We start from the raw sequence: 26,928 nt of genomic DNA, 5'->3' as shown, positions 1-26,928 counted from the left end.
TTTTTTTGGTTTTGTGTGATGTAGACATTTACCATTGATCATTTAAGGATTTTTCCAGCTTCAGATCAGCATATTAGAATTATGTCTTCCGATTGAAATTTAGTAATAATACTGCAAATTCAGCTTTTCCATCTTAGTGATAAATGAATCATTCATTCATTCATCGCCATAGCGGAATGAACTGCCAACTTATCCAGCACATGTTTTACACAGCGGATGCCCTTTCAGCTGCAACCCATCTCTGGGAAACATCCATACACACTCACTCACACTACAGAAAATTTAGCCTTCCAAATTCACCTGTACCGCATGTCTTTGGACTGTGGGGGAAACCGTAGCACCCGGAGGAAAACCCACACGAACGCATGGAGAACATGCAAACTCCACACAGAAACTGACCCAGCCGAGGCTCGAACCAGCAACCTTCTTGCTGTGAGGCGACAGCACTACCTACTGCGACACTGCGTCGCCCTATAAATGAATTAATATAAATCATTTCTATTATATATTCAAATTTGAAACATTATTTTACAATGTAACAGTAGTTCATAACTTTACTGCTTTTACTGTATTCTGATCAAATAATGCGGCTGGTAGTGGATCATTTGTCACACCCACATAAACCCAGACATTAATTAAAAATGATAAATTACATCGTTGATTAATGTCTTTCTTCCTTCTATGAAATGATATTCTAAAATTTAATCCATATAATTGATAACAAGTCAGTGAAATACAGCTTTGAACAAAAACAGTAAATAATGAGTTCTCTTTTTGTGTCATTCAATAGTTATCTACTTTTTGCAATCCACTATAGAGTGCGCTGACTGTGTTTAATCCACTTTAACACTGAAATTACCAGAATTCTAGCATAGCAGTCATTCTTACCATTCATAAAAGACTGTAGCAAATAGATTTTTTGTCATTTACATTTAAAGCTTCTATTGATATTTTAAAACTAAGAATGTCATCATACTGTATGGTCATTACCCTTGCCAAATTGTGCACGAGTTACTAGACCTCCCGTGAAGGTGTGTACCTTACATTGTCTGGCAAGCTGGAGAGCAAAGATATTTCATTTAACTAGACATGTCTAGTTGAGTGAAGGTTTGTTTTTGCTATCAGAAAGTAGTGTTTTTGTTAGCAGAAGTTGCTAGGCAACAGAGGCACACATACACAGTGGCACAGAAATACTGAGAACTCATTTGTGTTTTGTCATTTTAATTAAACAACAATGTTAGAACTAAACATACAGACATTTAGTAAAGGTCAGGGTACTATAGTTAAATGGGATTTTTTAAAGTTATTAAAGATTCCATGAAGTGCTTTGAAATGTGAAAATGTATTCGATGTTTGAATTAATCTCAACTGAAAAATGAAGAGAGGGTGGGGCATATAGTAGCCCTTCCCCTTTGAAAAGAAACAGCCAATATCATTTCATTTTTATCACAAAAATTAAATGTGAAGCATCTTGAAGGGGGTGGGGCATGTCCGATGCTAGACAGATTGGTCAAGATTTGCTGAAAAATTTATGAGGTGATGTGAAAAATATCCTTGACCGATCTAGGAGGTAGTGACAAACTGCAAGCTTTGTTTATTTACTTTCTAGATGCGAATTTTGTCACTTTTTTTGGAACACACTAGCTCATAGATATCCTTAAAACTAACAGACTGAAACTAACATCTAAAAATATATGTTTTCATGCGACCTTTAAATTACAAAACTATCAAAATGGCTATCTTAGTAGTTATACTCGTAAGTCCCTGTTATACTTCAAATGAAGTTTTCTTTCATTCCTATTTTGAGGGCGAAAGGTAGTTTGATAAGGCTGAACAAACACAAACACTCCAACACCCCCACACTACAGTAGGTGGTGTTTTGAATGTATCTTGCTGCTCGTGTGTATCCCCTAATCACAACAATGGTGCAGTTTCATAAACATCTAGCACATCACATCTTTACATTGCTTTCTATTAGTCGCAAACAGACATCAAATGGTAAAACTGGTGTGCACAAACTCATAAAAAGATGACGTGGCAAGGTAGGCATCTCAATCTGTGTGTGACCCCCTTCGAGTCCTTAGAATCTCTCTGCGATCATACAAGTGCAGATATATCTGTACCAGCTCTGCTACTTGACTATCCAGTATATTCATGTAGCTAGTGTTGTTGTTTTGGATGTTGGGCTCCTTACTGACCCCCGTGGAATGATAAACAAATCGAGGGAAGATAACGTATGTTTAAGAAAGCAGATCAAGAACAAAACCATTGATTGCGTATTAGCCACAGACCAATGATAGCTCAAATGTGTTTAAGAAATTTACTTTGGTGAGCTGTTTCAAACTGCTGAAACGAACTCAAAAAATAATTAATTTTCTTGGATTTTATTCATAATTCTGTCATTTCTGTTCATTTTTTAATTTTGTTTGAGGTATATTGGGGTATTTAAATAACAGCCCATACTTTGTTGGCCAGCAATTTATAAAAGTTTCCAAAAAGTTCCCCAACAACGTAAATGTTTACATTTAGGCATTCACATACTTCTCCATTGACAGAAAAATTGGATTTTCTTTCAATCTCCAAACATCCCTTATGGATTATGGCACACCGGAGCAGCATTCGCTTTCTGAAATGACAAGAAGAACAATGCATAAATATGTCATCTCGTATTCAGTACCCACTACTCCAATTTTTAGAAAGCTATAATAAACAAATCTTCAGAATATGTTATGTTGCAATGCATCAAGTGATTTTGTTAAATTATAAAAAATATCGGAATGGCTATCTCAGTGGTTATAGTCTTAAGACCACAGACTAAGACCTTCAAATAGATTTTTTTGTTTTTTGTTTGAGGGCAAAAAGAAGTTTGATAAGGCTGAATGATGGTATATTGTTTACAAACACTCCAACACCCCCACGCTACAGTAGGTGGTGATTTAAATGTGTCACACTGCTCGTGTGTACCCCCTAATCACAACAATTGTGCAGTTTCATAAACATCTGGCATATCACATCTTTACATTGTTTTCTATTAGTCGCAAACACCAAATAGTAAAGCTGGTATGCAAACTCATAAAAAAGATGTGGCGTGGCAAGATGGGCATCTCGTTCGCTGTGTGACCCCCTTTTAGTATTTATAATCTCTCTGCGAGCAAACATACAGGTGCGGATATATCTGTACCAGCTCTGCTACTCGACTCTCCAGTGTATTCATGTATTCATGTTGTTGTTTTGGATGTTGGTCTTCTTTCTGACCCTCGTGGAATGAGAAATTAATTGGGGGGAAGATATCGTATGTTTAAGAAGACAGAGATCAAGAACAAATCCACTGATTGCATAATCACCACCGACCAATGGGAGCCCAAATGTGTTTAAGAGCCAAAACAAAATCTCATAAAAAATATTTTGGTGAGCTGTTTTGTACTGCTGAAACAAACTCAAAAAGAATGAATATTCACTCGGATTTTATTCAAAATGACATCATTTCAGTTCGTTCTATGATTTTGTTTGAAGTATAGCAGAGTATTTAAATAACATCCCAACTTTAGGGAGCAACAAATTACAAAATTTTCCAGAAAGTTCCCCAACAACATAAATGTTTACATTTAGGCATTGACATACTTTTCCACTGACAGAAAAACTGGATTTTCCTTCAACCTCCAAACATCCCTCACAGATTATGGCACACCAGAGCAGCATTCATTTTCTGAAATGACAAGAAGAGCAATGCATAGATATGAAAAATCCAGTCTGTCATCTCATATCCAGTACCCACTACTCCAATTTTTAAAAAGCTATAATAAACAAATGTCCAGAATATGCTGTGTTGCAATGCATCACACAGACAGCAACTGAACCAGCTATACAGTATCACTTACACATTTTAACATACATTATCAACACAAGCTTTATTTCTCAGTATGTGTTTATACACAGAGTCATTATGGGTGACTTATTGTTGCAGAAAACATTCACGTTGTAAACATTTTGTCCTTCTCTCCAGCGAAGGCCCTGCAGCTTCGTTTATTCTGCTCCAGTAGCTTTAGCTTCATGGTAAACTCAAGCAGAAAGGACTGCCTTTGAGTTCTTTCGCCAGATCAACACATAAACAACAACACGAATCCTCATAGGCACTGCTAATCGATTACAGCATCAGTTTCTCTTTTTTCACCGGTTAGGTAATAATCCCACTCTCTTGTATATCGCAAGACCTGTATAAACACTCAGAAGTGTGAAAGAAAACTGACATTTTCAGAGCGAGCAGGTGCTTTTCATCGCTTTTCTTTTCTTGATTTATTGACTTTACAGTGTGTCCCTGTTTGTACATGTTGTTCTTATGGTGTTGGAGGGTTTCCATCAGTCTGCTGTAGTGTTTATTCATGCGCTGCAGGAACACAATAACACAGCGCGCATCCTAGCGTAGGAGAGGACGGTATCTGTTCGGCTAGACTACTGACTAATACCTTCGTCTCATTATGTGCTTGTTGTGTAATCTGAAAGACGTGGCGTGAGGTCGTCTGAATGCTTGGTCATCAACAATACCAAAACACAGTGTGCTGAAGTGTATGAAAATAAGAGCGTTTTCTAGGGTATTCAAAGGATTTTACAGTCCTTCTTAAATAAATAGGCATGCATACACGATTGCATCATTTTAATAAGAGTATTTAGGGAAATGCATGTTAATTGTTTATTTAATTCAATTAGCTGGACTCACCGAGAAGGATTAAAGTACATCTTTGTGTGTAATTTTTATAATTACAGTCTCTTTTTTATAATTACTGGGCTCATTTGGAAGATGCTGTTACCCAAAGCGACTCTTGCCAGGTTCACACTGCATATTTGTGTGTGTTATGATAATCACTGACTGGGCAATTTTTGAATCTTAAATTCTGAGATGTTAAACTACATGTTATCTCATGCCCTCTTTGATAACATGTGTGATGTCATTGGGAAAGAAGAACTAGCAGCTGACTTGTGTTAGTATGGCAAGATTATATGTATAACATATAAAAGGATTGATAATACATGGATATATTATTAGACAACTTGAAGTTGTGTTTTGGTCAAACACAATTTCTGCTTTATTCTATAAATTCATTTAAAGCGTTTCGCTGACATAAAATTACACAACTGTCATGTTTCCATACAATATACACTCACTGGTCACTTTAATAGGTACACCTGTCCAACTGCTCGTTGACACATTTCTAATGAGCCAATCACATGGCAGCAACTCAATGCACTTAGGCATGTAGACATGCGCTGCGTCCAAATTGAATTCTCTCGTGGGGCATCATGGGATTAGGCATGGGACGATAACCGTTTTCAAGGTATACCGTGGTTTGGAAAAGTCAAGGTTTAAAAACCATCAGAATTTTTGGCTATACCGTTCCTAAGATATGTGTAAGATTTTTTTATTTACATTTCTTTTTAGTTTTTTAGAACAACAGTATCCAACAAAATATCCAAATATGCCATTTTGAATTGTAAATAAATGAGTTTTTTTGAAACTAATGAAGACAGCAGAAGTCAAATAATGATTTTAATGATTTAGCCTGACATGTTTACTGTTCCAAAATATCTTAAATGTTTCTCAAAATAACATATATTGTGTTCAAAACGGAAAACGTTTTTGTTTTTTACCTAGAAATTTTAAAAGAATATATATTAGAGCAGTAATCACAATACCGTGAAACCATGCCCATACCGGCCCATGCCTACATGGGATATCATAGTGTGCATCTCATGCGCACTTCAGAATCTCACTGGAAGTAGTAGGTCATATGGGTACTTCTCACATACTGTTTATTGAATTCTATGAATTCGCACATACTACTCAGCTCACATGTTTTTAGTTTACTATATAGTATGGAAGTATTTGATTTCGGATGCAGCCTTGGTCAAGCCGATCTGCGGCAGTTCAAACTGAGCATCAGAATGGGAAAGAAAGGTGATTTAAGTGACTTTGAATGTGGCAATGTTGTTGGTGCCAGACGGACTGGTTTGAGTATTTCAGAAACTGCGGATCTACTGGGATTTTCACGTACAACCATCTCTAGGGTTGACAGAAAATGGTCAGAAAAAGAGGTAATATCCAGTGAGCAGCAGTTCTGTGGGCGCAAATGCCTGATGCCAGAGGTCAGAGGAGAATGGCCAGACTGGTTTGAGCTGATAGAAAGGCAACAGTAACTCAAATAACCACTTGTTACAACCGAGGTATGCAGAAGAGCATCTCTAAACACACAACATGTTGAACTTTGAGGCAGATGGGCTACAGCAGCAGAAGACATTCCTGTCAGCTACGAACAGGAAACTGAGGCTACAATTCACACAGGCTCAAGAAAATTGCACAATAGAAGATTGGAAAAACGTTGCCTGATCTGATGAGTCTCCATTTATGCTGCAACATTCGGATGGTAGGGTCAGAATTTGGCATCAACAACATGAAAACATGGATTCATCCTGCCTTGTATCAACAGTTCAGGCTTGTGCTGGTGTAATGGCATGGGGGATATTTTCTTGGCACACTTTGAGCCCATTAGTACCAATTGAGCATCGTGTCAACACCACAGCCTAACTGAGTACTGTTGATGACCATGTCCATCCCTTTATGACCACAGAGTACCTATCTTCTGATGGCTGCTTCCAGCAGGATAATGCACCATGTAATAAAGCGTGAATCATCTCAGACTGGTCTCTTGAACATGACAATGAGTTTACTGTACTCAAATGGCCTCTACAGTCACCAGATCTCAATCCAATAGAGCACCTTTGGGATGTGGTGGAATGGACGATTCGCATCATGGATGTGCAGCCAACAAATCTACAGTGAGGCTATCATGTTCATATGAGCTAAAATCTCTGAGTAATATTTCCAGTACCTTATTGAATCTATGTCATGAAGGATTAAGGCAGTTCTGAAGGCAAAAGGGGGTCCAACCCGGTGCTAGTAAGCGGCCGGTGAGTGTATATTCATTTTATGACTTCTGTTTTAACTACAGAAGAGTTGAAAATTAATATTTGGTGGTATAACTATGATTTTTAATGACAAAAAAAGAAAACGTGTCTTTTTTATTTGTTTTACAGCTGTCATCAAGAAATTTTACCAGACAGGTAAAGAATGAAACAAATAATAGCATCATACACAAACTCATGTGTAATAAATCCAGTAAATCCAGAGAAACTAAAAATTTACAGGTGTTTTTTTATATATATAAATATATACTGAATATTGTTTTATCATTAGAGTAGAGAAGACTCTTATTTTGTCTTATTTAAAGGCTGGGGTCTTAAGGATTACTTTAAGGCTGCGCACAGTAAATTTAGATTATGAACTGTCAAAAAAAGCGTACATTGAGCCCTGTTCACTTGCATTAAGTGGAGAATATTTTCTTCCAAAACAAATAGTCTGAAGAAATAACCTCATAACATATTTTTTTAAAAACTAATCCTGTACTCTCTTTAAGTACACTCAAGTGGCTTTTGTATTACAGTTTCTACTTACAATACACTTTTCAAAATTCAAGTTCATCACAATCAAGCCCACTTCCTTTCCCACAAGGGCATCTTCTGTTGAACCGCTTTTGGCGTAGAGCAAACAGGCACAGATGCCACACGGCCCTACAAACTGACACAGTGCTAGGAGAACAGCTGCATCGTGGCACCCTTGGGATTCGGCACTAACCTTGAAAGGTCTCCCGTACTTTACCAGCATCTCCTCCAGTACGGTAGCTTATTGGTGATCGCCCAAAAAACACTGCATCTGAACTGTGGCTCACATCAAAAACAGCACAGCGGTAGCAGAGCGGCAGAAACAGCCTGTGGGTTTGGCAAGGCCCGTCTGACCAACTCACTTCAGCCCGTCTTTTATCCCACCGTTTACTGTAAACACACAAACACAAACACAGCAGAGCCTGGCTTCAGTGGGAATGGGTAATGATGCTGGTGTGTATGTGTGTATGGACTGCTGTCAGCGGTGAGCGGCAGATTGCACAGTACAGCCAAAGGATCCTCATAGGAAACACTGCTCAGATCTCAGGCCCTAATGCCTCGTACTGGATCATAAAGCGTTCGAAGGAATGCCAAACAGCCTCTGCTGAGAGCTATTCTGGAGAAAAACCGAATCGTGTTTATGCGGGCGTGCTGTGTTGAGCTGTATCAACTTATCTATTTATATAAACAACATTTCTGGGAGTCGACTGGGAAGGAGTTTATAGTCAGCTGTAATAGAGAACTGTGTTTTTTTTTTTACTTTCATCTGCATCTGCTTTTGATATGTTAGGGAAAATGTGCAGTCAGCAGGTCATTAGAAGCAGATCTAAGTTGCCCCAAAATGGCAATAAGGATTGTGGATTGTGAAGTAGAGGGGTTATCGTTTGTTATCATTTGGAACTGATGACAAACGGAGCCGAGTTTAGAACAATCAATAGTTGCTGGATTATTTTCGCTTTCCATGACTTACTGGAAACTGAAGATCATCAGATATGCTTTGTCGGATATAAATAGGCTAGTAATCTAAATGTTGTTTGCTGATAATTCCTGAAGTAATTTGTTTTGTTTTGTCAGGGCATTAGTGGAAAAAACAGGCTGAAAAAAGGGCAGGTTAACAATTGAATCAAAATGTGGCATTTTGAAGAAAATCAAATGATGGCAAGGTTATCAGTACAATACCTAGGGAAAGTGCGGATAGACAAAATACTTTTTGATTGACGTCGACTAGTCGCACTGAACAGATCACGTGGTTTGACCTGAACTACATGACAGCTTTACACACAAGGGTAGGTTCACTGAATGTAACTTCCCTCAGATTATTTAAAGTCATTTTAGTTATTTTTCTTATGTCATTGTCAAAGATTCACATGAACTTTGAGTGAACTTAAAGTTGTAAAACAGGCAGCAGTTAGGTCACTCCATTCGAATACCCTAGAGCAGATGTTAGCCAATCACATTTACCCAACGAGGGAAAGGTAATGTGATTGGCTGTTGTCCTCTGCAAAGTGTATATCCTGACCGTGCCATGTTGACTGCATTTACTTAGCCAGCACTAAATTTGCATTATTATTGAAATGAAAGTGTTGATAATACATTTGTTTTGCACTAAAATTAGTCAATGATAATGTTGAATTGTTTTAAAAACATGATGAGCTGTCAAACAGCATGTGTAAATATTTTCTGCAAATAAATCGCAAATTGTGGCATGTTGCAAAACATTTTCATCTTGTGTTTTATTGATGATGTCACCAGCGACTAGTCGGCGTTGACTCGACTTTAATAACATCAAAGTCAACTTTCAAAAATCTAAAGTCATTCAACCCATTAAAAAAAATAATAATATACAGCATATATATATATATATATATATATATATATATATATATATATATATATATATATATATATATATTTGAATTGTTTTTTGTCTTTTTTACATATTTCCCAAATGATGTTTAACAGAGCAAGGGAATTTTCACAGTATGTCTGATAATATTTTTTCCTCTGAAGAAAGTCTTGTTTGTTCTATTTTGCCTAGAATAAAAGCAGTTTTAAATTTTTAAACACCATTTTAAGGTCAAAATTATTAGCCCCTTTAAGCAATTTTTTTCGATAGTCTACAGAACAAACCATCGTTATACAACAACTTAGCTAATTGCCCTAACCTGCCTAGTTAACCTAATTAACCTAGTTAAGCCTTTAAATCTCACTTTAAGCTGTATAAAAGTGTCTTAAAAATATATAGTAAAATATTATTTACTGTCATCATGGCAATATGAAATAAATCATTTATTAAAATGAGTTATTAAAGCTATTATGTTTAGAAATGTGTTGAAAAAGTAATCTCTCCGTTAAACAGAAATTGGGGGGGGGGGGGGGGACAGGGGGCTAATAATTTTGACTTCAACTGTAGTATATATGTATATACACCTCACTTGTAGAAAACCCTTGAGGGGTAAAACAAGAGGGCTTATCACACAGAATAAATGAAGTACTATTTTTTTGGTCAATTCTGTTTATATATGCGAAGAAAACAAATAAATGCTTGAAGATATAAAACCAGCACATCTATGTATGTAATAATGTAATTTAATGGTCATTATGCAAAAATATCTGACCGCACAATTGCCCAATCAGAATCAGGTACTCAAGAGAACCGTGTAATTATCACGCTTAATGACTACAGTAACCATGCGAACTTCATTTGCAACAGTGTTACAAGTCCTGATTTTTAATAAAAACAGTCCGTGTACATGTGTAATTCAATTTTGATTCATATATTGTGGCGAGTTAGCTTCAGGTGGTTATAAAAGGGAAGAAGCTCTGGGGAAATAACAAGCCCAGTGACCGCAGCAAAACACACAGGCACACGGCACCCCATGCCAGCTTTAAAAATGGACATGAGCTCGGCTGAATATTACACAGCCATAATGAAGGCATGAAAAGCGCCCTGAAGTGCATTCCACACATTTGCTTACTGTCAGTGTGTAATGAAGACAATAACAAAGCCAGTCAGTGCAATACTCCTGCTTATTTATGCATTCAAAAGACACTAAACTGAAAAGAACAGCACGACCAGGCAAAAAAAAAAAAAAAAAAAAACTACAACATGCATTAATATAAACAACGCATTTTGCTTTTAGATATAAATATGCAAATGAGCTGCATGCTGGAAATTGTCAACCTCAAACAATTTAGCAAATGTGTTTTTTTGCGCTACATTGCATTGGAAAATGTTTGTCCCTGGTTTGGATGGCAGCGTATGATTACATGTGATCTTTAGGGTGGTAATTCAACAGAAAGTGGCCTCCGTGATTTCGCAGTTCACATGTCACTGACCCACATATGGATCAGAGCAGACGGCAGTCGCTTACAAAACATCAGTGACACGTTAATGGCAACTGCAATCTATGCAGTTAACACAACGAAAATTGTAATGTATATTCAGAGGAATCTACAGAAATAGACTGCAATCTGTAGAGAAATTTATCTTAAAGATACAATTAAATGCAATAAAAGGGTTAGTCCACACAAAAATGAAAACTGTGTTATGAGTACTCACTCTTCACATGTTCCAAGCCAGTCTGAAAGAAGAAGATATTTAGATTTTTGGAAAAAATGTACCATTGACATCCATAGTAGCAAAAACAAATACTATGGAAATCTATGGTTACCCATTTCAATGATTCCTGCATATGTTCATGAACAAAATACTCAACAAAATACTGGTTGTCAAGGGTGAGCGATCGAAGACAGAATTGTCATTTTTTGGTGAACTATCCCTTTATATGTCCATGAGATTGACCAATAGCTTATTAACAATATCCAATCAATCATTTTTGGACAAAACCCTTTAATTATTTATTTATTTATTTTCGTTCAAGAAGCTGTTTCATTTAGTCATAATAAGAAAAAAAAAATAAGATGATTTTTGTTTCATGTTCACTTTAAAGCATACCTGCCAACACTTCTGTTTTTCTCAGAAGTCTACTGTTTTCAGATTATTTTGTTTTTCTGCCAGGAGAAAATTCCCTTAATTTTACATACCCCCGGTACTTCAGCTTTTTGGTACAGTCTGTAACACCCAGGTCGCCACCCTCTGCATAGTGTCCGATCGGAGTGGCCGCCAGAATCCTGGTCCATATACAGTTACTAACACCACAGTACAGTTACTAACCCGATTCTCAATATATTATTCAAACAAGAGAGTTTTTGTCGTAATCATCTGTGACGGCGACACACAAAATTTCGATTTTAGAAACCGTTCCTATTTTGCGATGTCACAGCAGAACAACAACATATACCACTGTGACAAAGATCACTTCAGGTACAAATGATGTGCTTTATTCAGTGTTAAATGCTACCAAAGTTCAGTTTAAATGCCATTTTACGTGACATTTATTGTCATACTGAAAGCAGCAACAGATTCACCTCAGATCTTAAAAATAAAATAACTAGCAGACAGTTTAAAAATGAACGTGATTTAGTGCAAACCAACTGCATCAATAGCCTATTATAGATGTTAAAGAAGTTTACGATGTACCAATTAGATTAAAAGGCTTTACTGTTTAATTGACAGTGCAGTGGCTGGTTATTTAAATGTTTCTGTCATGTTGCTTTTGGTGCAGACAGCCAAATTGCTTATCGCTGGAATCTTGCTGCATGTTAGGACATCGTGTAATGATATTTAGATTGACATTATTGAAGAATGGAGGTTTATTTTTGTGCAGTTCTTTGTGAAAAACCAACTAAATATCACAAAACTAATGAATGGTGTCTATGATTTTTTTATCAAATACTTTTGCCTCACCTGTTTATTTGTATATGGGCAACTTTTAAGACGTGGTCAGTTTGCTCGGTAGCTTACTTTGTACGGTGGATTGTGGATTGCTCTGGCTTGAATCCAGTGTAGCATATCCAAAGATAAAAGTAATGTAAGATCAATGTAAAACTAGCTGGCTGCAACACACTTGTCACTTTTGAAAACACTATTGGTTGGGTTTAGGTTAGTGGCTAACTAGGTCAGTGGTTTACAAAATGGGGGGTCACAGGAAAATGAGTCACTTGATGATTTCCAAAAAAAAAAGGAGTTTGATTAAACCATTATAATTACAGTATTTTTCCATAAAATAGTAGTTAATAGAAATTTAAAAAAAACAACATGCAAATAAAAAGTCATCAGCCTTTTGATGTTTTTGTGATCCCTATGGTGATTACGTTAAACACAAAGCACATTGATTTTATGGCACCAGGTTAAACTTTCTGACATATTTTCTGCACTTACGTACGTTAGAAGCAAGTACAGGCCACAACTGAACATAGAGGATAGTCTCCGAGTGGTGTTCTTCAAAATTAAATGATGAATATAATATTTGCAATATTTGCAAGCACCTCAAAGGATATTGGGGTGTCGCAAGTTACTGGTGTTGTAATTTTGGGGGTCCCGGGCTGAAAAGTTTTCCATTCAAAAGGTGGTCTGTACGACAAGCCTCGCTTTTTTTTGTGAGCGTTCACAAAAAGGACATATTATATGTGTAATAAAACAAATTACACTAAGTATCTCATTTCAGATTCACAAAAATGTAGACAGTGTCCTCTAGGGGATTTTGTCATCTGAAATGTACAACAAAACATACCTGGAGCAATGTATTTTACGTTTTGCAAAAGTATAGACCAAGGCACATATTTTCAATGAGCTTGGGTTGGATTGGTCACATGAACCAGTTGTGGTCTACCACTAAAAAGTGTGTCAAAACAAAACACGGTCACAATATCTGAATTATTAGTCCTATTGTAAACTATTTTAGGACAAAATTATTAAAGACTAAGCTGACAAATCATCTCAGTAGAAAAAAGTATGGGGGATTTTAAGCTTAAATATTTTAACAAATTTAGGCTCTCTATGCCAGCCCTCAAAAAGAAATATAGCTAATCTACTATATGCTGTGGTGAACTGGTATGAAACTGTAATGTTTAGGGGAAAAAAGGAATAACGTAAGTCCACCACTAAGCATTCATTTGAATGAGGCACTAAGTCGCCTAAATGTAAAATATCAATGAATTGCCTCAGAAGTTGTTCTACACAAACCTCAAAAAGTGTTTGTCTTTTTTAGTTTTTGCTCTTCAAATGTAACCCACAACATAAAGAATCCTTCTGGAAACCTTTGGATAACGAGGTGAAGCTATTTACGGCTTGTTTGCCTGTAAATTCTCAGTTCTAGTCTAAGGGCTTCAAGTGCATTCAGATGTGTGCGTGTGGATGGGTTGCGGTCTCAGTCGTTTGAAATCATTTAAGAATAATGCGAGGCTGTTCAGAACAAAGAAGGGCTTCAGAAAATAGCAAGCATCAAAGCTGATGCTCAAATGCACTATATTAGGCAAAAAAAGGATTTTATAACTGCAGTACAGTGATAGAAGAGCTGGCAAATGAAAGTCTTGAGTAGATTGAGGGAACATATGGAGATGAGTGAGGTCTGGCACGAGCTGAGACGCGTGACCCACTTTCTGGTATGAAAAGCAAAGAAAAGCAACAGATTGAATGCCTGTACTGTAATCCTGATATGACATAATGTACTTGCATTAAATGCTACATTATGAGTTCTTAAGAGTCTATGCAGCAGGCACTTAAGGGTCATTTAAGGAAACTGCTGCTGTGGCTAATTGTCGGTCTGATCAAATGCAGTTTCAATTATTTTACTTCTGGAAGTGGGCTAAAGTGGGCAAGCTTACGCCATTTTACAAAGGTACAACACTGAAATCTTTTGTAAGCTGTTTGGACGAGACTGTGTGTAGGTATAATGTGTCCACAGTCATATTGGTGTGATATAAAGACAATAAGTCTCTTTTTTTATTTCCTGACGTTAAAATAGGATCCAAAACCCTCCCATTTTGAAGCTCACCGCAACGTGACGTAAGAGTGCAGTCTCCCCGCCCACCAAATTGATTGACAGCCACGTATTAAAATGTCTCCATAGTAACACGTATAATCATATTCACAAGACAGCATGTGCACAAAGCAACTGGGATGAAAAGATCTGTTCAGCTTGCTGTGATCATCAATCATCATCAAATGTGATCAATAATGAGTTTACAAGTTTTAAAACAGTGCATGTTTGTAAAAAAAAATTTGTATATATATATATATGTATATATATGGTTTCCGCTACATTCATCCATGCCAAAATTGATCCCGCCACGGCTACATTACAGCTTTTCGTTCAAAACATTTATAATCGCGGGTTATAATCGCACCAAAACGTAATAAAATGTAAGTGAATTATAACTTTTCTGTAACCGTAGTAGTGCCGTGCGTTATTTGTTTAACCCTTTAAGGTCCGTGCTGACTGACTGACCGGCTGACATCCAGGTGCGTGATGCGTGAGGCCAACATACATGACGTATAGCCGTTTCACTTCATTTCAGGACGCATTCATACCGCTCTGTAGGTCTTATGAATATTCCTAGCGTAATAAATGTTAGAGACATACTTGTAATATAAACGCACTAAATCACACTTTAGCAGTGTTTATTTGAGCTCGTACAAGAAGATCTGCGCTTGAGCAGCATATATTTGGGCGTGCAAGAAGTTTTGTGCCCAAGCAAAGAGGTTCACATACTCGTAGGCTATTACACAAATGCGATCTCCACTTACTGCGCTCACGACATTTGTCATTGAAATAAAGCCACAGGTAGTTGCTAGATCTGTGTAAAAAAGGCCTGCCACCACAGCTGGAAAAAATCTTAGAGGAAATAGATAGATAGATAGATAGATAGATAGATAGATAGATAGATAGATAGATAGATAGATAGATAGATAGATAGATAGATAGATAGATAGATAGATAGATAGATAGATAGATAGATAGATAGATAGATAGATAGATAGATAGATAGATAGATAGATAGATAACACAAAATTTTTTTTGGTAAGACTTAGCATAAATCAATATAATATAATATAATATAATATAGACTATTTTGAGGGACGTAAACAATAACAATGGTCCCTATGTGTTTCCTGTTTTACATGTTTTCATTTCCATAACTTCCGAGAATCCAAAAAGGTCTGTTTAACATCGAGTTATGATTGAATTCACTCTTTTAACAGTTACAAAATAGTTTGACAGCAAGCTGAAAATGTTCATGGGCCAGTGACATAACCACATTAAAATGGTCTATAATATAATATAATATAATATAATATAATATAATATAATATAATATAATATAATATAATATAATATAATATAATATAATATAATATAATATAATATAATTTAAAATAATATAATATAATATAATATAATATAATATAATATAATATAATATAATATAATATAATATAATATAATATAATATAATTTAAAATAATATAATATAATATAATATAATATAATATAATATAATATAATATAATATAAAATAATATAATATAATATAATTTTATTTAAAATAATATAATATAATATAATATAATATAATATAATATAATATAATATAATATAATATAATATTATATAATATAATATAATTTAAAATAATATAATATAATATAATATAATATAATATAATATAATATAATATAATATAATATAATATAATTTAAAATAATATAATATAATATAATATAATATAATATAATATAATATAAAATAATATAATATAATATAATTTTATTTAAAATAATATAATATAATATAATATAATATAATATAATATAATATAATATAATATAATATAATTTCATTTAAAATAATATAATATAATATAATATAATATAATATAACATAACATAACATAACATAACATAACATAACATAACATAATATAATATAATGATTGAACATATGATAAATAATTGCTATATTACATACAGTAAATATTCCGTATAAAACAGAGCAAGGTAGTTTACACCTACATGGGTAGGATGACTTTATACCTTTTGACCCCCAAGCAAAACAGGTGGCCCATCCGGCACAGTTGTATTGGTGGTGTGCTGTGCACCCGACTGTATTTGACACTGACAGAGCATAAACCACAAGATTACAGATCTCACAGCACTGAAATATAATATGACACCTGTAACTTTTACCTGAGAGCCTCTTAACAGTGAAATACCTCCTTGGGTTCTTAAGAACAGCTGTGTGTGAGAGATCCTACATGTGTCTTGCTGTGCAGGTGGATGAGACTGAAACTGTGAAGTAGTACTTTCCCAAGCATAGACTAATAAGTGATTTGCTAGCAGAAGGAATCTGAGTGGACATGTTCAAGATATCAGTCTCCAGACTGTTTTCCCCTGTGATAAGCACCGAGTTCCTGCTGAGTGTGGGAAGATTTGTGCCAAGAAAAATATACAGGCGTTGACGTGTAAAGTGTATATGTAAGTTTTTTGCCCGGAGCAAATAAATTAAGACTCACATTACACACATCCACTTACTTGTACTCGCTTAAAAACATTCCCATCTTTGTTTGACTTAAAAAACCTTCATCAATCCCACCATGCTGTGATTAAGCACCATCTGAGGTGCATCTGAGGGATTTCATTAGCGGTCCTTCAGTTCAAAAGGAACATGCACCGCCAACACAACCTACCAATTGTAAATTTGCAATATTCCCTTGGAGTCTGTGCTTGGGAGGATGGGGGATGTGCTCCTGTTCACAGTCTTGGGTTTAATGTGTGTCGGATTCACCAAAAGCAAGTAAACCCGACGTGCAAACCCGCCCATTCAGACTCAGGGGTTCACATATTTGGTTGTCAAAGACGAAAAAGTGAATGTCTTACCTGGACCCAAAAGTGCAAACGGGGGAGGTGAGTGGGACACGACTCTACGTTTCGCTCTGCAGCAACGGTGGAGATCAGCGCTGTGAATATGAACGAAATAAAGCGGTGGAGAAAAGAGCGAGAGAGGGAGAGAGAGACAACTCTGTCTCCCCCTCCCCTTACAGCCTCCTTCATTTCTCTCCATCCCTATGGCACAGAGAAAGAAGCACAGCCACAGACAAGCTAATCTTAACTACGGACAGCAAAAACAGAACGAGAAAAACTACAAGCTAATTGCAGGCGTCTAAACCTACCATAGTGCGGGTATATGTAGGAGTCAGTACGTGTGGGTTGCGCTCTCCCTCTCTCGCTCTGTTTTCCTCTTCGTCTCCCTGGCTTTGGCTGCGTCCAGACATGACTGGGGCTGATTTAGGTCACCGCGTCTGTCTGGCTGAGCTCAGCTCAACTGCTGCGTCGCTGCTTCTGTTCGACTCTGCCCTGCCCTCTGGACAAGGACTAAGTCTAGGATTGAAAACCACCTTAACCTTGGATCAGAGTGGTCACTTTGGCTGGTCGCCGTGAGTGGGATTGCAAGTGGGCCCGGCTGACTGGACGACTCGAATGGGACAGGTTTATAACGGGACAGACAGGTGACGCACTGCAATCCTTTATCGCCGACTTCTCAGCTTGGAATCCTGGTTCGGAGATGAAGATGATGGCATAAGCAGTCCAAAACAAGACGAAATTCACAATCTGGACTTGCTTATCCCAAATTTCAGAGACGGAGTGTAATTCCAAGTTGCTTGATTCAGAGTTTGTCTTCTTTCTTGGCTCTACTCTCTTTGATTGCTCTACCCCGATGAAAATGATCCTTTAACGGCGGAGAGAAGCACAGCGACTATATTTCGAAAGGAAGCTTCCCCGAAACAAGCCAGTCGACTGCAGCTGTGAGCTCCTGTGCTTCCACTCTAGTTGTCTGGCTGTGCCGCAGTGCGTCTGGGAGGAAAAAAAAGACTCTACGTCTGTAGCCAGAGCGCTGCCACTCGCCTAAAACCATTGCCGTGACACAGCAATCAGGTGACTTGTGTCAGCAGAATGATGCGTCATCATTTGCTGAGCAGAAGGGATGCTGGGAAGTTTTTGGTGTGGCGTGCCACCTGAAAACCCCGTCTTAGCCTTCTACTACACGCAACTCTGCTGGCGGGTGGAAACAGTGGCAGTATTGATTAATAAACAAGATAAAGGGAGATTGTATGAGTGAAAAGCAGCCGGATGCATCTTACTTGCCCTTCATCCATCTCCATTTTAGATCAGTTTTTCATTTCTGTCTCGCTTTCAAACTTCCTTTTTACACTGTTCAAACAAAATGTGCAAAGCATACCTTTAGGGATACAACAGCATGCCCCTGTGGCAACTGTGTATCTTCTCAAACCTTAAAATGTACATTTTGGGACCTTAAAGTAATAAACTGTAGCCTTTAGGTACTACCATAAGCTTCAATGTTCCAGAAGCTGATGCACACCTAAAGGAACTGGTTTAGCGCATTTTTGCACTGTTCTTTCTTTCTGCAACTCTTTTCTTTCTTCTTCCTCTATGAAGTGCATCAGTGAAATGAAAAAGGCTTGCAAGTTTCCGGTTGCCAGTATAAAAAGAGCCTCTCATCCTTCAAATGTCACGTTCTCCTCTGAAGGAACAAACACAGACACATAAACTGGCGTGCATGCCCACCCTCTCTACATCTGGCTTTTCACATGTGTGCCATGGTTTTCTCAGTCACTTTATCATTGTACAGGTACACCTTTGCAGTCCTTTGTCTGCACATGGCTTTTGGGCAATTAGCATAAACGTAATATGTCTTTGTCCTCAATTCCATATGGCTGACACAGTTAAGAGAGAGAAGGACCGGAAAGGCAGCCAGTATGTGAGCACACAATGAACTGCTGGAATGATCTGCTTTCCCCATCTCCAAGACTGATGCCCTGCTGTCTGCAATTGTAAAAACAATAATTGTTCTGACTCTAAGAGAAACACTGCTCGCTCTTTCTCGTCCTTTCACTATATACACGCTCTCTTCCTCTAGCATACAGAACGTGTTTATAAAAGGAATAGTTCACCCAAATGAAAAAAGTAAGTGTATACTTTACATAAAGTGCAATTAACTGATATTTAGAGCTGTTTTTAAGCCCATTTAAATACATATTGCATTTACATTTGTCTTCCATATCTATTTCTATTGAAATATAATTAAAACTAAATTACAATTTTGGTAACATAAATGTAATTTTGGTCAAATTTGATAATAAAAAAATGTATTTTTCATTTCTGATAAAGCGTATATGCAACACACTTAAATATAGTCTATTTGTAATCAATGAATTTTATTTTATTTTGAGTAACACGCTATTGTTAAAATTATAATGAATCATTTAACATTGGCTCTAGTACATGTAGGGTATATTTACACGGCAATTTCATCCAAAAACACTAAACTTTTTTATTATATATCGTAGATTCGCTTTATTATCGTCTCAACAAAAACATGAAATTGGAGATATTGTCTACCAAAATGACAATGCTGGACTACAGAAGCATATCTACAGAGCTGCCTAACATAACATCACTAAATACTGACCTGGCTTGCATATTACAATGTTTTTGCTTTAGAATATTCATGTGAACGGGTTTTGTTTTGACAACATAGTCCTTTATACATTAAACTTTTTTTGTTTTTGTGTAAACATACCCTTAGGCAAAACAATAAATCATGTTTACTTCTGATTATTTAAAATTCATACTTTTATTGTTGCTCAACTGTATTTTATGTACCTCTTTTGGACATAATAGGAGTACTTAGGATGAGTTCAAATATTAGTACACCCAAATTAATATGTTGGAAAAAATTTGTATGTAAAAATGTAATAAACAGGAAAAATCAAGAGAAACAACAAACATCTAATTTAGTTGAGATTGTGCAGTTTGTATTATTTCCTTTTTTTAATCATTCATTCTATTCCTAAAAATGCTCAGTGAAAAAAAATATTTTAAAGGATATATCTGTTCAATAAACCTGTTTTGTTTTAAAGGTGCAGTAGATGATCTGCCAAAATGCTAACCATTGGCATAATAGCTTTGAAAACACAGTCCCTCGCCTGCCGTCCAAAACCATGCCTCCTGAAATCATGAACACGCGCTGTAAAGATGACAGTAGACAACCCACTAGATCAAGTCATTCGCCAGTTAGAAAACTTTATAGTACTTTATAATAATACAATTCTAAATGAAAAACTGTATTATATCTAGCACGTTTTCAGTTGTGTAGGAAGCAAAACTTGTCATAATGTGCAATATTTCATGCATGCAAGGATCAGTGATCTCACTCTCACGCGCTTTGTCCTAAAGCTACTACTGTAAGTTTAGTAGTTGGCTGACGGCATGCAGGAATTACACTAATTACTAAGCCATACCAAAAACTATAGAATACGCAAGACGTGTCACTCGTATTGTTTAGAATGGGGGAAAGTGTAACAGTCAATATGGTGAATGAAGCCCGCATTCTAGTACAGGAGCCAATCATCAATAGCTATATGGTGAATAAAGCACGCTTTCTAATACAGGAGCCAATCATCAATCGCTATAGACTGACGATACTCCGGCGGAGGGGCTCGAACCAGACGTAAGTTTCTGCAGATTTAGTTTGATGCGGACATTTAGAGATTAAACTAAAGGCACAGTTATTGTTCAGGATTTTTTATTTATTTTTTGATAATTCCTAATATGAAATTCATTCAGAAGCTTTGCAAGCAGTTTTGGAGAATTTGATGTTTCCCCATTCATAAAGAATGCCCAAGCATACTGCCCAAGAGGCGTTTCAAAGATGGCCACCGAGTGAAATGACTTAAATAAAAAAGAAAATTCTGTCATTTGTTTCCTTATTTTTCCATGAAAAGAATGGGCAACTGAAATTGAAGTGTTAAAGGGACTTTGGCCATACTTACATGTTATTTCAACTGAATAAACATAGGGAGCGTGTCACAGGTTGTCATTGTTCAAAAATGAACCAATGTGAATATAAAACTAACTTCACCACAGTAAAACAGGCTAGACGGAATAGCACTATTTACTTATGTTTTGTTGTTAAAATAAATAAAAATCTTCATTATCGATGCTGTAAAAGAAACCTTATGAATTTGAAAATAGTCACATCAATCTTCAGCCAGAAGATTTCAGTGTTTGAACAACCCTTCCATGCATATAACCCATTCATAAAACATCAAAATCTACATAAGCTTTGCATGACTAAAAGAGTTTTAAAACACAATATTATCTGTCTAAAAGAAATACTTCAGTCATGGTATCGTCCTTCCTCCAGCATGCTAAAAGTAACTCCAAAATTGATTCAGAATTTTAAAAAGTTTTGATTCAGCTCTTGTTTTTACTGCTGTCACTCTCTCGTGCACGCGAAAATTGTGGATATGTCTGTGTGAACAGGGCTACGCAGATGTACAAATCTACATTTGTTGACAGACAGTTTGGGCTATTTATCAGAATTATGGGAATTATCGACCTGACAAATTTTAATTGGAGGATCATTTTTTAGTCTTATGTCTTACCCAGAATATAAAAATACATATAAATACATTTAGATCATTTACTTTAATCATTACTAGTGGAATATGAAGAGACTTTCAACCAGCACAACAAAAAAAGTTTCTGAAGACACTGCACATTTAAATGCACCTAAATAAATTGGCTATATTCACAGAGAAATGGATGAACATCATCATCAAGTGATCCAACTCTTCAATTTCAGTTGGCCATTCTTTTCATGGAAAAATAAGGACAGAATGACATGATTTTCTTTTTTATGTAACTACTCATTTAAAGCAGCCTGAAGTCCCCATCATCCCTTCTGTTTCTGTTATTCAGTTGTTTAATCTGTCCCTTTTTCACCCCTAAATAAAATCTCAATACATTTTTGGTGGCACATATGTCGCTAATTTCTCATTCTGTATGTCTGTAAACCAGAGTGTGATTAATTTAGGTCAGTTGTGTGTGTGTGGTTGTGTGTGTGTATCTGTGCATGATACAGCACCTGTTCAGCCAGTGATGCGTCCTCTTGAACTCCAACAGACAGGAAAATGGAAGCGAGCCTGCCAGCAACACACACACACACACACACACACACACACACACACAAACCAAGAGTCAGGTGTCAGCTCAACCACAACCTGACCGGACAAAAGCCTCCATTGAAGGACGAGGCTAAACAAGTTCTTCCAATAACCATTCAAACATGGCCCTCTTTTGGTACAAACCTTGACAAAATTCCATAACTTTGAAAGCAGAGTGGCCACTCATTTTCCTGTATAAATTTAGCCATTATTTCCTTACCCGCTTCGCTGTCCGCAGCAACATTTCCATCTCCTGTTACTTAAAAGCGTCAACCACTCACAAATACCCAGAGAAAAATCTACTGCTCAAGGTTGCTCGCAAAACATAAACAAGACCTTTCTACAAGTGAATGCACTCTGTTCATCAAAACACTTTTGTTGCCTCCAGAGAAGCAACAAAACATTTGGCTTGCTATTTAGTTGAGAAAATCATTCTCAGAAGGTGCTGTTGAGTTTGATGTTTACAACCCTATACACGCTGAAATATTAAAAGAAACATAATACCTAACGGTTCTGTTAAAAAAAAGAGGATAATAGAAAAAGAAAAGAAAGAAAAAGCTCTATTCATAACCTTGAGTAAAACCTCAAGTGTTTACTAAATAAGAGATCAAGTTTTAGCTGCCAGATATTGTACAGTATTGTACATAAACTATAGACAGGAATACATTCTCAACATTTCAGGTTGTTTTTTGTTGTTGTCTGAATTGACTCCTTATTCCCTTCTTTTATCAAAAGTCATCACTGTGGATTGAACTGCCCTTTCTGAACTCCTACAGTAAATCTCAGCAGAAATAACTTCAGGATATATTGCGTTAAAATTATATTTAGCAGAAATATAACAAACATTATTCTTAAAGCCCAAATATATTTATTGTAATTTGTTTACTCAGACTTGAGTGTCCACATGGAAAGGTCATCATCGGAATGCTCACACTGTAGTTTTGCAATACAGTTGTCCCTAGTTATTCGCAGGAGTTATGTTCTAAAATTAACCCTCAATAGATGAAATCCAACCCAGGCTCAGTCTGATTACGTACCCCTATATACATTTCTGGAACGAACCAAATATGTCCCAAGAGCTAAATTTTTTTTTTTCAGATTATACTTCCGCAAATCCACCAGAAGTTGCTGTGTATGTTTTTTAGATCTCAAATTTCTCTCATGAGTGCCATTCATGCCTGCTGTTCTTGCGTAAATCCACTAGAGGTCACTGTAGACTGACTGACTGACGAACCGACCGATCCCCCCCCACCCTCCTCCTTCCCTAATCCCAACCAATAGTATTTTAAAAAGCACAGATTGACCCGCCCACCCCCTTCCTTAAACTCAACCGCAGTGTTTTGAAAAGCAATCCAGAAAAAAAAAAGCCCACTGATTTTTGTCACGTTTTCAGATTTTACCACATTCTCACCCTGTTATTTGCTTGTTTATTTTATTTTGTAGCTTTTTTTTACCTGCTTTCTGGAACCGCTCTTCACTGGACTCGAACCCCGTTGTCGCAGTCAACACCGCTCTGCGTCTCAAGTCCGCCGATGTACGCGTCGAGCTACTGGACAAACTGGAACCAGCGGAAAAGCCATCAACATGCAGGTAAGAGAGAAAAGGAACGGCATCAAACCACCCCATAGCGTTCATTTTAAAGACGAAATACAACCATACGTAGCTCTGGCTACATAATTTGCTATCTCCCACTAAAGTATATAGTGCTACGTTTTCAGAATGAGGTTATGTTGATGAAATCCGCGAAGTAGTCAGCTTTTTTTACAATTATTATAGATGTTTAAAGGCTGTAAAACCCTTCACTACACACTTAATACACTTTTCTCAGACAGGCATTAACATTTTCATATTTTTCTCTCTTGTTTAAACAATCTCAAAGTTCAATCCTTAAAAAAGAAGTCCAGTATTAAAGAATGAAACCAAAGATCAAAACCATTTGATCTTCATTTATTTATTCAGTAATGGTGCCCTACAGCCGCATAACTTCTACCTTCCTTTAGCATGTCCAGAAGTTCAACTTTTTGTGAGATGGTTAGCATTTTTCTCTGTCTTTTGGGTGCTACCGCAGGTGCCTTTAATAGCGCAGAATGTTTCGTCAACATTGTGGGGAGAAAACTTGCGAACATACACTTTAGAATCACTTTAGAATCACACTACTAGCAATCGAAGATTTATGTAAATTTGGCAAGTTGAATGCATTCTGTACTGTACAGGAGACACGGCATGGAGGTGTTTGACAATGATCTACAGGCAGTCAGGACGCAGAAAACAATGTGCTGTAAAAAAAAAAAGAATGTCAAATTGTCGGAAAAAAATCAGCAAAACTGCAAGCCCGTAAAAAGCGAACCTCGTTATAGCGAGGGACCACTGTACTTTGTTTGTGAACACTGAACCAGGCCATTGTTTCAATCAGCAAAAAAAATGCAACAAGAACAATAACGAACTACTGAAGATGCCAAAACAACAGAATTGAGAAACTTTGAGAGGGTTAAAGGAGGTCAGTAACTTTGACAAATTTTTCAAGTGTGAATTTGTCAAGCGCCCGTGTCTGTACTATCAAAAATAAAGTATATTTTGAAAAGTAGTGTGTTCGATTGTAAGTGTACACTAACATAAAAGTAAACTGCTGTACAGCATGCTCTTTAATTGTAACATTAACAACTGTGCAGTTATTTTAGTTTAATTAATTTACCTCAGAAATTACCCTATTAATCTAATTACTGTAGCTGACATTCAAACCTTTTACTTGTAAACTTCAGCCAGACCTCTATACTTTTTCCCCCAGAAAAAAATAATAATAATTAACTTTCCTTAGTGGTTATTATCTTTTATAAGTGATTTTTAAAAAATATAATAACAAGCATTCATTCAAAGAAAATGACGATATGTTAATACTGCATTAATATTAAAACCCATTAAAATTCAAATAATTAGAATTTTCTCACATTTAGATAATAAGAAAAGGATTCTTTTGACACTACACTAATTAGCATTGCAGGGGAGTATTTAACTGTCATTAAAAAAATGTAAAAACGTAATACCTTTCTTTTCCTTTCTATTTATTTTCTTGTGACATTTGGGTGAAATACAACTCTTGACAGCTTTCGAATAACATGTGGCTGAAAATAAATGAACCGAAATAAACCAGGTCTCTAGATAAACGGTGCTACAAGTGCCATTATGTCGGTTGCACTTTAATTAGCATCACCTCGGTTTATAGTCTAACGGTTGGTAACACTTTAAACAAATGAACACGACTGGAATCTCTCCAACAGATATAGTTCCGTTTTTTCCACACTCACTTTATCAAGCAAGTACATCAGCCCATAATTACTATGAAACCACTTTCAAAACTAGTTATGCTGATGAAGTGATGCTATCAAGAGAAACGTTAGTGTTCTTGGAAGCTCCTGCACGTTAGAATCTGAATTTTAAAAAAGGGAGGCGTGTGTTTGGGCACCATTCCTGATTTATTGCAGCAATGGGGAAGTAAAACCCATGTGAAAGATAAGCGATCATCCGTTCACTCCTGAACTCGTGTCCTTACCTCAGTGTTCTGCTCCAGGGGGAAATAATCTGCTGAGCTGGACAATTGGCTGTAACCGTTTTGGCTCCTCCAAACAAGTTATCTGGGTGACCTCACCACGAGCAAGTTTATCCCACTAAAGAAACAGACAGACATTTGGGTGACCTTTCAGACGTGTGGTTTGTTTTAATTTTTGTATTTGTATTTTTTGCAAGATACTGAGAACTTAAAGCATATGGCAAACGCAACTCTAAAAGGAATACCTGCTGAAGCACAGTTATATTTCAGTTGAACAGTTTCAATGGAGCTTAGCAGTCTCTCTCACACACACAGATACACACACACATTCACATACAAAGACTCCATTGTGTGATAGCAGCGGCACAGCGAAGCTGGAGAAATTAGCCTGGTAATGAGGAAGGCAGCAGTGATGGGACAGAAAGAATGTAATGAATAACTGGAAGGCACGCTCCTCCAGACCGTGTCATAACGGCTCCAACTATCATCCTGACCTGGGTGTACACACTGTCTGCTCTGTTCCCTGCCCCAATTCATCTTCCTGGCAACTGCAGCTCATTTTCATAAACCCTGCCGGCCGCTTGTCTATGTAACCATCAGATTGACATCTATGCAAATCCCTTAGTATTTGTTTGGAGGCAGAGCAGAGATCGACTCGCGGACTGATAAGGACGTTCTCTTGTCCTCGTTGAGCTGGGGTTGGGTTAAGACTGGCGAGATCATGTACTTTCTTGTCTGAATGTGTTTTGAGAGCAAACAGTCAGGATTTCCATGGCAACACTGAGCCGAAGCTTGAGGAGAGGGGTTGGGATTGAATGGCGTGGTAGTGGCGAGTGAATGAGTGAATTAAACACGCTGCCGTCGGAACACTACTAAAGCTTCTCTTTTCAGCGTGCGAGATCAAATACTGATAATAAGAGAGGATTTGTCCATGTCTGAACCTTTTGTTGTAGCTCGTTTTT

General features: G+C 36.7%; 1 long non-coding RNA gene across 3 annotated transcripts; it reads right to left on the bottom strand.

Moving 5' to 3' along the window:
* LOC130247166 (uncharacterized) lies at positions 1-26,080 on the bottom strand. Of its 3 annotated transcripts, none has more exons than XR_008839500.1 (6): positions 17,566-18,307; positions 17,273-17,458; positions 7,685-7,881; positions 3,622-3,706; positions 2,542-2,626; positions 1-471 (listed from the first exon to the last, which is right to left on the bottom strand). It is a non-coding gene; the product is annotated as an uncharacterized LOC130247166 (long non-coding RNA). The 3 variants fall into 3 exon arrangements; XR_008839501.1 differs by lacking the exons at positions 1-471; positions 17,273-17,458; positions 17,566-18,307 and adding exons at positions 22,344-22,401; positions 23,877-23,980; positions 25,970-26,080 and having other exon boundaries at positions 485-2,626; XR_008839499.1 differs by lacking the exon at positions 1-471 and having other exon boundaries at positions 486-2,626.
* Between the last annotated feature and the right edge of the window lie 848 nt (positions 26,081-26,928).

The sequence above is a fragment of the Danio aesculapii genome, chromosome 19 (assembly GCF_903798145.1).
Source record: "Danio aesculapii chromosome 19, fDanAes4.1, whole genome shotgun sequence".
NCBI classification, from domain to species: Eukaryota; Metazoa; Chordata; class Actinopteri; order Cypriniformes; family Danionidae; genus Danio; species Danio aesculapii.
The sequence above is the reverse complement of the archived record's forward strand: the minus strand, read 5'-3'. Positions and strand labels throughout refer to the sequence as shown.